Genomic DNA, 12,320 nt, shown 5'->3' on the forward strand with positions numbered 1-12,320 from the left:
AAGGTAAGATTTGGCAGGCATCAAAGTTTATACTTTGGGAGGTGGAGGTCGTAGTTTTGTTGACTATTAGTTTGATTGGATATTCTAGTTCTACTAGGCCCCATCCCATATTTGCATACCTCTCACCCTTGGTATTACGATTAATCCTAAACACATACACCCCAATGATGGACCCCACTTATAGTTCCCTTCTAGTTTTTCTCAGAGTTAACTTTACGGGCTCCTCAGGTGATCCATATACACTTCCCATTAGTCCTTTCCCCTCAATTTCAGGTTCTCTTTTACCGGTCCCTTGACCCATGTGTAATCAGTCCACCCTCATTTAGCTGTTCTCCGTGGTCAGGATCACTTGATAAGGACCTTCCCAGCTTGAGTGCAGCTTGTCTTCCTTCCAGGTCTTAATCAGCACCAAGTCACCAGGATGAAAGTGATGAATCATGAACTCAAGAGGCGGAGTTTGAGTCAGAAGTCCTCTTAACCTAAGGGATGACAGAGTGGAGGAGATGGCCAGTGTATAATTTCTTAAAAATTGGTCTTTGGGTAGGGCATAGTGGCTCACGCTTGTAATCCCAGCACTTTGGGAGGCTGAGGCGGGTGGATCACCTGAGGTCAGGAGTTCAAGATCAGCCTGGCCAATGTGCTGAAACCCCGTCTCTACTAAAAATATAAAAAATTAGCGAGAGGTGGTGGTACATGTCTGTAATCCCAGCTACTCAAGAGGCTGAGGCAGGAGAATTGCTTAAAACTGGGAGGCGGAAGTTGCAGTGATCTGAAATCGTGCCACTGTACTCCAGTCTGGGTGACAGAGTGGGACTCCGTCTCAAAAAAAAGGTCTTCGGTTTCCATAATAGGAAAGTCTATAGCCCTGCCTAAATAGGGGGACCCATATCATAACTTGTAAGGAGACAATCCCAAGTCTTCCCTTGGGGCTGTGCTAATCCTAAGGGGCGCAACTGGGAAACATTTGGTCCACAGCATTTTAGTGTTTAAGATTGGTTTGGTAGTATGCTTTGTGAGAGTTTTATTCATTCTCTTTACCTTTCCAGAGGAGCGGGGATGCCGAGGAGTGTGGTAATCCCATCTAATGTGTAAACCTTCCATAATTTCCCTTAGCACCCTCAAGGTAAAGTGGCTCCCCTTGTCTGAATCAATATTTTCCACCGAGCCAAATCTGGGTATAATTTTTGCTGTAAGGTTATTTTGATGACATTCCCGGCAGTGGCAGTCAGGAGAGGGAAGGCCTCCACCCAGCCAGAGGTATTACTAGTAGATACTTTAGCCTCCCTATTTTGGGCATTTCTGTAAAAGCTACTTGAATGCTTTGTAATGGTCTTAACTTGTGAGGCCTTTCTCTGGTAGTCTGTTTTCTAACTACCTTTTTGTTTATTCTTTGGCAGGTCACACAACCTCCACACACTTGTTTAGCAATGGCATAAATTCCTATACACTCATAATTCTTTAGTATCGCCTCACCCATAGCCTGGGGACCCCAATGACTCCCATTGCGCAGTATGAACATAAGGTCTCTTATTATGGGTTTGCTTATCATTTCTCTCCCATCAGGCAGCACTCATCTCCCATCTTCAGTTTGAGTGGACCCTATCTTGCCCAGTTTTTCTTTATCTTTGGAAAATTGGGGCCTTAATACTACTTTAGGGATATTTGGGATTAGGCTAAATAACTTCTTCCTCCAGGGAGGCTTGCTTAGCAGCTTCATCAGCAAGCCTGTTTCCTAGAGCTTTTATAGTGTTCCCTTTCTGATGGCCATTTACATGAACTATGGCTACCCCTGCTGGAGGCGGGAGGCTTTCTAAAACCAGTGTGATTAGTTCTCCTTGTACCAATTCTTTCCCTCTGCTCTTTATTAGGCCCCACTGTGTCTAAATTTTTCCAAAGCTGTGTACCAATCCATAGGCATATTTAGAATCAGTATACATAGTGTCCTCTTGGTACTGTTGCTTTCTCCCAGTTATGGAATTTCCCTATTCAAAGACAAAGAGGTCCCTATGCTTAGCGTCTAGGGGACATGCCCAGAATGCAACTTTCAGATCCACTACGCTGAACCACTTACTTTCATAGGGTATTTTATTAAGGAAAGTGTCAGGGTTAGGCATCACAAGTTGGAGAGTTGGGACAATTTGATTTGTAGCCCTTAGATCTTGCACTAATCTATATGATCCATTGAGTTTCTTGACTGGGAGAACTGGAGTTGTTGCATGGTAACATGCAGGGTTCTAATATTCCAGCTTTAGTTAATCCCTCTGTTACCAGTTGGAGACTTTTTCTTTCTTCAACAGGTATGGGATTTGTTTTCTGCAAACTATTTCTTCTGGTTGTTTTAGTTCAATCTGTAAGGGTGTGATTTTTAATCCTCCCCTGTTGTCTTCCTTAACCCACACAAGGGGATTATTTTACTTTCTTCCTTCTCTGTTAGGAGGCCCATCATTATTTTTATTTGTCCCTCCCCTACTCCTAATTCTAAACCCAGTCCAACAATCAGGTTTCAACCCAGGAGGTTAGTTCCTGCTTTGGGAACACATGAGAGTGACTCCTTCCTTTGTTTTGATCCCAACCTAATTAACATTTTATTGACTATCGGAACCTGAAATCCCTCCCTCTTCATACCTGATATTGTTAGCTTTTCCTTAGAGAGTTCTGTGCCCCTGGGTTGGTATATTAGAAAGGAGCAAGCTGCTCCTTTCTACTGTCGACTAAAAATGTCATTTCTTTGCCTTTGGGTCCCACCCTCAAGTTTATCAAGGGTTCCTGGTGGGACCTACTCAAAAGGAACCCCTGATCCCTCTAATCCTCATCAAAATTCATTATGGGGATGACCTTCTCTTCCTTTTTCCATTCCAGACATTCTCTCTTAAGATGTCCTGGTTTCCCACATTTGTAACATCCACTTGTAGTCTTAGGAGTTTTTCCCTGTATTTCCCTCCTGTCTCTTTGCTGAGACCTAGTGTTCTTTTGTCTCCTTTGAAAGGAGTCTTGATCTAATCTCTTTCTAACTACTTCCTTTACAGTGGAAACCATGATTTTTGCCTTTTGTTTCTGTTTCTCTTCTTCTCTTCTTACAAAAACCTTTTGAGCTTCCCTCGGTAATTCCTTTGGCTTCTCATTCCATCCATTAATCTTTTGTAGTTTCTTAGTAATAGCAGACCAGCTTTTAGTTACAAAATTAACCTTTAAAAGGCCTCACCGGCTAGGCATGGTGGCTCACACCTGTAATCCCAGCACTTTGGGAGGCAGAGGTGGGTAGATCACCTGAGGACAGGAGTTCAAGACCAGCCTGGCCAACATGGTGAAACCTTGTCTCTGCTAAAAATACAAAAATTAGCCAAGCGTGGTGGTGGGTGCCTGTAATCCCAGCTACTTGGGAGGCTGAGACAGGAGAATTGCTTGAACCAGGAGGCAGAGGTTGCAGTAAGCCAAGATTGTGCCATTGCACCCCAGCCTTGGCAACAAGAGCAAAACTCTGTCTCAAAGAAAATAAAAATAATAATAAATAAATAAAAAATAAATTTTTTTTTGTTTTTGTTTTAGAACTGGGTCCCTCGGTTCTAATCCTGAGTATTTTCTCATTTGATCCCTGAGCTTCTGCAGAAACACAGAGGGAGTCTCTTCTTTTTATTGTTGAATCTCAAATGCTTTCTAGACATTTTGTGTCCTAGGAGTGCACTCTTCAATCCACCTAATTAGTTCCCTAAGGACTTGCATTTGGGTCTGATTCCTGGGATCATTATTATCCCATTCAGGACCCGTATTTGGGAATTTCTGCCCAGCTGGCAGGTCTCCTTGCCCTGGAGGATGCTGTCTTTCCCAAATAGTCATGGCTTCCCTTCTAATCATTTCCCTCTCTTCCCCAGTAAACAGGATATTCATGATAGACATAATCTCAGCCCAAGTATAAATACTGGGTCGTAAAAATTGATTTAGCTATTCTGCTAAACCAAGGGGATCCTCTAAGAGTGACCTCATTTCTTTTTTAAAATTTCTAATTTGAGGACTTGTTATAGGCCCACTCACAAATCCAACTTCTCCCTGCCCCACAGGGCCTTCTCTAAGAGGGAACAAGTTTAGACATCTGCTGTTTAGAGGAAACGGAAATTCTCAATGTCCCTCCTACATTTTTCTAATTCTTTCCTCAAGTTCAGCTAAGGATTTAGGGGAGCAGTGGGTTTAGTTCCTTCATGACCTCCAGATTTCTCTCCCTCTGGCCTCCCTGTTTCCCCTGTTTCTTCCTGTGTCTTCCTGTTCCTTATTTTGTGAGCTGTATGGAAGGGGCAAGCATGTTAGCAGATCCCAGGCCTTTTTATTGGGCAAGGCTATGTATTATGTTTCTTTTCTTCTTTGAGGGGAAATATGGGGGCTAATTCCCTGATCCAACAGAGAGCATAACCTATCTCTTCTTGTGAGAATGGGATTTTATCATTCACATAGAGAATTAAAGCTTGGCCCACCCAATCCTCTTCTGAGCCACACTTAGGCCAAAAAACTGAGGGTTTACCAATGGGTCTTTGGGCCAGATAAAATAGCAAAACTTTGTCATCTTTTGCTTTTCTTTGTCGCTGGTTCAAGGGTTGTCCCTCCAAACCTGCAGCATTCTCCCCAGTGCACTATCCGGGGGAATGTCAGAAGGAGTTTCCTTAGTTCCCTCTTTCTTTTGTTCCCTAGCCCTAGAATTCCTATTTACCATTTTCGGTCAGTCTCTGTGTCTGAGCTTTTCCCTGTGTACTCACCATTCCCTACTGGAGGTTTCTTGCACAGCCCGAGAATCACTTTGTCTGTCTGCAGCCATTTCCCTAGCAGGAGAATGAAATTGCAGATTGGGACTCTGCAGTCTCTTCTTATCTAAGATATGTCTCAGTCACACACACTCAACCTCTGAAAACGCCCAGACAGAGCAGGCCATCTAAATCGGGTGGTTCGCATCTCTGCTCTTTACAGGAATCCCACTCTACACAGGCACAGAGATCCCGGACAAGCCCCAGTTTGTGAGAAACAAACTCACCCATTTAACCCAAAGAATGGACTGAGAGACACAGAGAAGAGCAGAAGCAAGACTTTTAATGACAGTCTTGCACGATCTGGTGTCTGATGGGCAGGCATGCCCAGCATGGTTACCACAAGCAATTTATCCCCTTGTGCACAGGTCCCTCCCCCAGTTCCTCATAGGCTGAGTACTATGGGGTCACAGTCTTCCTGGACGTTGTCTGTTTGTCATCGGGTAGGGGTTTTAGGTGTTTTCTTTAGGGTTGTTTGTCTGCATTTTGTTGCAGCCCATAATGCATTGCAATCATAGTCACCTCAGGGGCTTTTCAAGTATTTGACTTATGACCTGTGTAGTCAGGCAAGCTGAGAAGACTAGGTAAAGTGAGCTATTTTGCAGTCTAGTTAACTTTCATTCTAGACTAAAGTCTTTGGTTCAGGTGAGGGCAACTAAGGGGACCCCAACAAGTAGGTGCCAACTGTTAAAGCAGTGGCCTGGTATATTTCGTCCTTCCATAGTTTGCAGACCGAAGTATACTCGAGGCACTTTGTCTTGGAAATAGACCATCATTTACATTATTTCCTACAGGCAGCAGCTGTCTGAAAGGAAAGACAAGGCATAATAGCTGAGCAGACAGGAGACTAGGTGAGGTGGCAGGGAAAGGAGACCCACTGGGTAAGGAGATGTTGGGTGATATGTGGCCCCAGAGAAGAATGAGAGAACACCCAAAGCTTCTATGTGCCTGTGAGAAAGGCCTGGAGGCTAGCTGAGAGATAAATAAATACCAGACATGAAGCAGTGTTTAATTTGGAACATGATACACAGCAGTGGGTGCTGTGTGAACTACACAAGCAGAGCCTGAATAAAAATGGAATACCTCAGCAGACACCAGTGTTTGAAGATGATCATGTCTGTGCATGAGATGGCACAAAGAACATGGAAGCAAACAAGAACACACAAAGGACTAAATAGTGTTCCAAGTGTCCTAACTCCCAACATCGTGGCTCTAGAATGACATACCAGGAAGAAGCTCGTAGCGTTGGGATAGGCTGGAGTGGGGATAGAATTGGGGAATTTTAAACAGACTCAGTTTGAACCCATAACACTAAATGTACCTAGAATTGACTGATATGCTTTTTCATATTACAAATAATTCAAGACTTAAAATGAAAATTTTACTTGGTGATCAAATAATAAATGTCTTGCCAGCTGAAGGATGGCAGAGGGAAGAGTGGAGAAGGGACTTAGTATGTCTTCTTATTTTTCTCACTATGTTTTCAATACGTAACTCAAAAGTATTAAAACTTATGTGTTAATGGCTGAACTACTTTCTTAGTGAGGCAAAGATAGGAGCCCTTTGTTCTTTCCACGTTTAGAAGTATAAAGCCATATATATATATATATATATATATATATATATATATATATACATGCATGCCCTAATGAGGTTATTTTGTGCTACTAAATCAATAATTCACACATTGATAATCATAATATAGAAAATAAATGAATTTGGTCTTTTGTCTTTTCACTTAGAAATCACTCCAAATACTTATTCAAATTGCTTTAACTTTTGGCACATATGAATGTCCCTTAAAATGGTAAGCTCATGTATAGAAAAACTTTTAGTATTATATTTTACTGACAAAGAACTTGCTGAAAATGCTTATATGTCATATTGGATGACTAGAAATTCATATTCTTTATCAATTTTCCTTTTCTTAGGAAACTGAATATATTTGTATAAGACAAAACTGTATAATGATGATCTAATTTTCCTTTCATAGCCCTTACAATATACTTAAATTTCTCTTTACCACTAATTTTGGCTTTATTCAGTGGTTTATTTTATTTTTTATTTTATTTCTTTCAATTTATTCCAAATGATTCTAAAATAGTATTTTAAAATGTCTAATAGACTATTCAGAAAGAAGGAAGCACTCTCATAACAAATAGTATCTGTAATTATGTCAATGAAACTCAAATAACAGTATCATCTGCTCCCTTAGATTCTACCAGATTTGAGGGCCAGAGAAAGGTTGCCAGGAACCAGATGTATCCAGACCAGGGTTAGATGTTTCATCTAATAGCAATGATATTATCTCCTTAACTTGAGACTTTGTAAAGACAGGAAAAGAATTAGTAGTGAATGCCTGAACCTACTGTACAGGATGAACTATAAGCAGTGCACCTGACAATATAGCTCACTGAGAATTAGACTGGGGTTTGCATGGAAATTGTAGATTAAATCTGAGAACTGGCATCTTAACAATACTGAGTTTTTCCATCTATAAATGGATATAACTATTTTTGACAGTGTTTCTTGACCTCTTTCCTCAAAAGTTTGCAGATTTCAGCATATCTCCTACACATATTTTGTCAGGTTTATACCTAAGTTTATACATTTTTTTGATGTTAATGCAAATGGCATTAACTTAAGAAACTTTTTAAATTTTGATAGTTTATTGCTGTCATACAGAAATGAATGGATTTTGTATTTTAAAATACATGCTTTTAAGGTATATATTGAAATTAAAATGTTGACACTCTAAGGAACATAAATCTCAATTTAGATTTAATTAATGTCATCTCTTATCCCTTGTGAGAAAGTAAAGTAAAATAGCTTATATTTTGTGACTTTCATCTCCTGTTTTGCCAGTTGGGTAGGAAACATTGTACTTTGATGTATCATTAATAGTTATGATTAATGGAGATAGTTAAACGTAGCAGTACTAATGGAGAAAGACAGTGAAGATGGGTACTTTTGTGAGTAATGCTATTGAGCTTTTAATTAATTGACTATTACCTAAATATAAGCTATTCATAGAACTCTTTCTCATTCTCCACTCCCACTTCCTCCAGACAAGAAAGACAATAAAATCCTGGAAATTTTGTCTACCGACCTATAAATTCCAATAAATATTATATTTATATGAACAGTTGAAGCATCTCAAGACATGAACTATTTTAATATTGTTTTAATGTCACTCAACTTGTGATTGAAGAGATTTTCTTTGACACGAACTGCTAATTATTCTGAACATAAATTTAGCAGTCTGTAATATAGATCATTCCTAAGAAATGAAAATTTGAGGCAGCAGTAAAGGCAAAATGGCATAAGATTGGAATTTAGAGGCCTCCAGACAGCTGACACTTTCTAAATTAAATAACTACATGGAACTCTGTGGTTCTTTCATCCAGCTGAAATGACATAGTGCACATCAAACATTGTACAACATTCATTAGCATTATAGCAGTGCACATAGTAGGATCTTGCATTTTTTTAAATAATAGTTCTAGAATTGTTTGTAATCTCAAAAATACACATTCTTAACCTTTGTAAGACATTTGCTCTGGCAAAAAGACATTTGTATATTAAAAAATAAAGATTTGAGGAAGGATAATATAAAAACATAATAAGCACAACTAAAGATATTTTTAAATGCTTAAAAGATCATATGGGGGATATAATAACTGTCTTGTGGGAAAGAGAGACCATTACGTCTTGTGCCTTTTGTTGCTCAAAGTACATGCATACTTACAATGGGAGCATATAAAAAAGAGAGTAGATGTGGAGGTTTTAGTAAATGATTAGACTATCATGATGAAATTACTGTCTGAAACTGCAGTTTTTCAGGAATAGTGAAAACATCATTGGAATAAACTAAGACATCTACTAGGATTTGAGAAGTGCAACATAAAATGTCATAGAAGTCATGTATTTGTTTCTTCAATAATATTTTTACTGTGCACCTGCTACGTGCTAGAGTCACAGTGTTAGGCAAACCACATATGGATCCAATATTTTAAAGCCTAAACCCAATCACACCAGTCAATGAAAACTTGCCAAAAAATAGTAGTTACTTTAAATAAAAATACATATTTCTATAGAAGATAAAACAGAAAGCTAGCCTAATGTGGTGGCAAGGATCAAGAAAAGGCTACCTGAAGAAATGTAACTTAAACCACATCTTAAAGGTAGACAGGAGGCTAACTGGATGGAAATGGCTTACCAACATTTTTCCATTGGTGGCAGTAGAAAAATGCTCTAACAAACTTGCATTGTAATTCCAGGTTTTATCCAGTTCTGCTGCAATAATCAGCAACCCTAAAATTTTAGTGGTTTATTACAACCACAGTTTTTTTTTCTCGCAACCACATTAAGTGTCTTTCACAAATCAACTGCACCTTTTTGTGTGTGATATGACAATCTCAGGGCAGAGGGAGAAGACCAAGGGTAGACCCACAAGTTAGCTCTTAAATCCTGTGCTTACAAGTGGCCTACAATGCCACCACTCACATTGATTAGGCAAAGAAAACTACATGGCCAAGCCTTCCATCAGCAGATTCAATAAGTATAATCCTTCTACAGGGAGAGGAAGCAAATTCTGGAGAACAATAATACAATTTACCAAAATTTCTAGTAATTTTAAAGTTTATAATATGAAGCTATTTCAAAACACCAGTAAAAATGCATTTTGAGTTTCTAAATAACTTTCTCATTCTGATGTGTACCTTACCATTGGTAAAATGTTTTTGATCATTGTAACTGTGAAATGTGAGATTCTGATGCTAGAAACTGTGATATTGAGGGACAGATAATTTTTTTCTTGCATTCTATTTTCTCTGTTATTGTATTGCTATTATTCCCATAAAACAAAATGTCATCTCTAACTCTTTCTATTTCTACTCACTTGATACAGAAATAAAGAGCATTTCTGGTATAGGAATCTTGAATTTCACACTGTCCTATGCTTTTATAAAGGCAGGCCTGAGTGGATATCAAGTGTGGACAATTTGGTTGACAAGACTTCATCAGGGCATGGCTATTTGTTCCAAATTGCAGCCCAGTAAAACAAAAGGGATCTGGTCTCTTGTTATTGGCCGTGTCCCACGGGCTTTTCAGTACAATCGCAGCTTTCTTCGCAGTCCATGCTAATCTCTCCTTACACACTCAGTGTCATAAGGTAGAAAGAATAACAAAATCCTTCCATTTTGGACATAACTGCATATTTCTCAGTGAAGGAAGCTGATCCATAAGCTACATCTTCTCTTATTGCCATACAGACAACCCTTAAACCATATATTATATTAAACACTAGAGTTCTTTTTTTCCACTGGAATTTATGCCTTTCTCATGTCAGTCCTTTGCTTTGAGTTCTACTTTTTGCCCCACTTTTTCTTCTCCTCTGCTTTCTAGACCACATTTTACAGGAGTCCATGTCAGCTGGCTTCCTCATAGTTTGTTCAATGGCAGGCCCCAGTGGAAGATGGAAGGGTGGGAGGTTGGGAGGAGGAAGAGATGGAGAAGCACAGTAATCTCTCCCCTGGCTGTTTGCCTTGGCTGGTGTCTCTAGCAGTGGCTGCATCTCCTCCTTAGCACCAGCTCCAGCCAGACAAGCCCACCAGAATTTCAGGGGGAATCTCTCACCCTGATCTCTAGTGCTACCAATTCTTCCTTTGTTTCTTTCAGTTCAGGGGATTTGAAGCTTCCTGCTGTTGCTAAATTCTAGGTTGTCTTACTATCCGCTGTTTGGATTTTCTACGCGTCCATCACCTATATAACAATTCCTTTGCTGTTGTGAATAGTGCCGCAATAAACATACATGTGCATGTGTCTTTATAGCAGCATGATTTATAATCCTGTGGGTATATACCCAGTAATGGGATGGCTGGGTCAAATGGTATTTCTAGCTCTACATCCCTGAGGAATCGCCACACTGACTTCCACAATGGTTGAACTACAGTCCCACCAACAGTGTAAAAGTGTTCCTACTTCTCCACATCCTCTCCAGCACCTGTTGTTTCCTGACTTTTTAATGATTGCCATTCTAACTGGTGTGAGACGGTATCTCATTGTGGTTTTGATTTGCATTTCTCTGATGGCCAGTGATGATGAGCATTTTTTCATGTGTTTTTTGGCTGCATAAATGTCTTCTTTTGAGAAGTGTCTGTTCATATCCTTCGCCCACTTTTTGATGGGGTTGTTTGTTTTTTTCTTGTAAATTTGTTTGAGTTCATTGTTGTGGGGTGGGGGGAGGGGGGAGGGATAACATTAGGAGATATACCTAATGCTAAATGATGAGTTAATGGGTGCAGCACACCAACATGGCACATGTATACATATGTAACAAACCTGCACATTGTGCACATGTACCCTAAAACTTAAAGTATAATAATAATAAAATAAAATAAAGAAGAAACTGAAAAAAAAAATCCTTATAGCCATTTCTATCTGTTTCAGTTAAAGTGGTTTCATTTCCCAGCTGCTTTCTGACTGATTAGTTGCCCTAAATATCAATCAGGGTCTATTCTTTTAACAGTATTACTTCAGCAGTATTAGAATTATAGTGTTTCACAATAAGAAATCATCCATAATCATCATAAAGTGTATGATAAGTTGGTCAGTTATACAGTAAAAACCATACCTTAAAATACATGTTCTATTCACTTTGATTTAAAACATACATCACCCTGGTGTCAATATAACAGCAGAAAATTTCTATTTCTCCTATTCTCATATCCTATGTTGTCATTTATAGAGGTACCACTTTGTACTTAAAATCCACTGTAACAGCCCTGATCGATAAACTGATCTAGTCTCCAATAACTATTTATTCATCCACTACACTACGTAAGAATGACTACTACCTGAACCAATTAGGATTTATGTGCTTCTTTGTAATCCAACTCTAAAAGGACTGCACACATTGGAAGACCTCAAGTTCTCTCCCCATGCATTGTGACAATCATCATAGGCATTTTACCAGAAACTTCAAATCATATGCCGACATCTCTCAAAGTTTGTTTGGACTCATAGGGTTTATTTATTTGGTAAATATATAGGCAACTTTTTATACAATATTATAATAATCTGTATCTTGAAAGATAAGCAAAGAAGAGCAAGTTTTATTTTTTTCTTAGTAAACAGCAACTTAATAATAAAATAGCAAGAATAAAAACCTGATAGTGGCAAATATTTTTAATCTTCCCATTCTTGATAGACTGCCTCTTCGAGCAAAATATTTAAAAAGAGAGGACCCATTTCAGCATCTCCTTTGCTTGAATATTTCTGATATCAGATGTAACAGCCATAATAACAGTGGCTGAACAGAAACAATGAGGTCATGCCCAAAATCTAATGGAAAGGAGAAGTTGATGAACAGCATAAGGGCATTAGGCATTGTTTATGCAATGCAGAGTGTAAAAGATACTCTAATTTTGCCTTATCCATCTCTCTTCACTCATAACTTCGGCACATTCCAGCTTACGCATTGCAAGTGCCAACATTTCTGTGACAGAGGGCTTCTTCTAGCTACTGGAGCCT

This window comes from Gorilla gorilla, chromosome 6 (genome assembly GCF_029281585.2).
Source record: "Gorilla gorilla gorilla isolate KB3781 chromosome 6, NHGRI_mGorGor1-v2.1_pri, whole genome shotgun sequence".
NCBI classification, from domain to species: domain Eukaryota; kingdom Metazoa; phylum Chordata; class Mammalia; order Primates; family Hominidae; genus Gorilla; species Gorilla gorilla.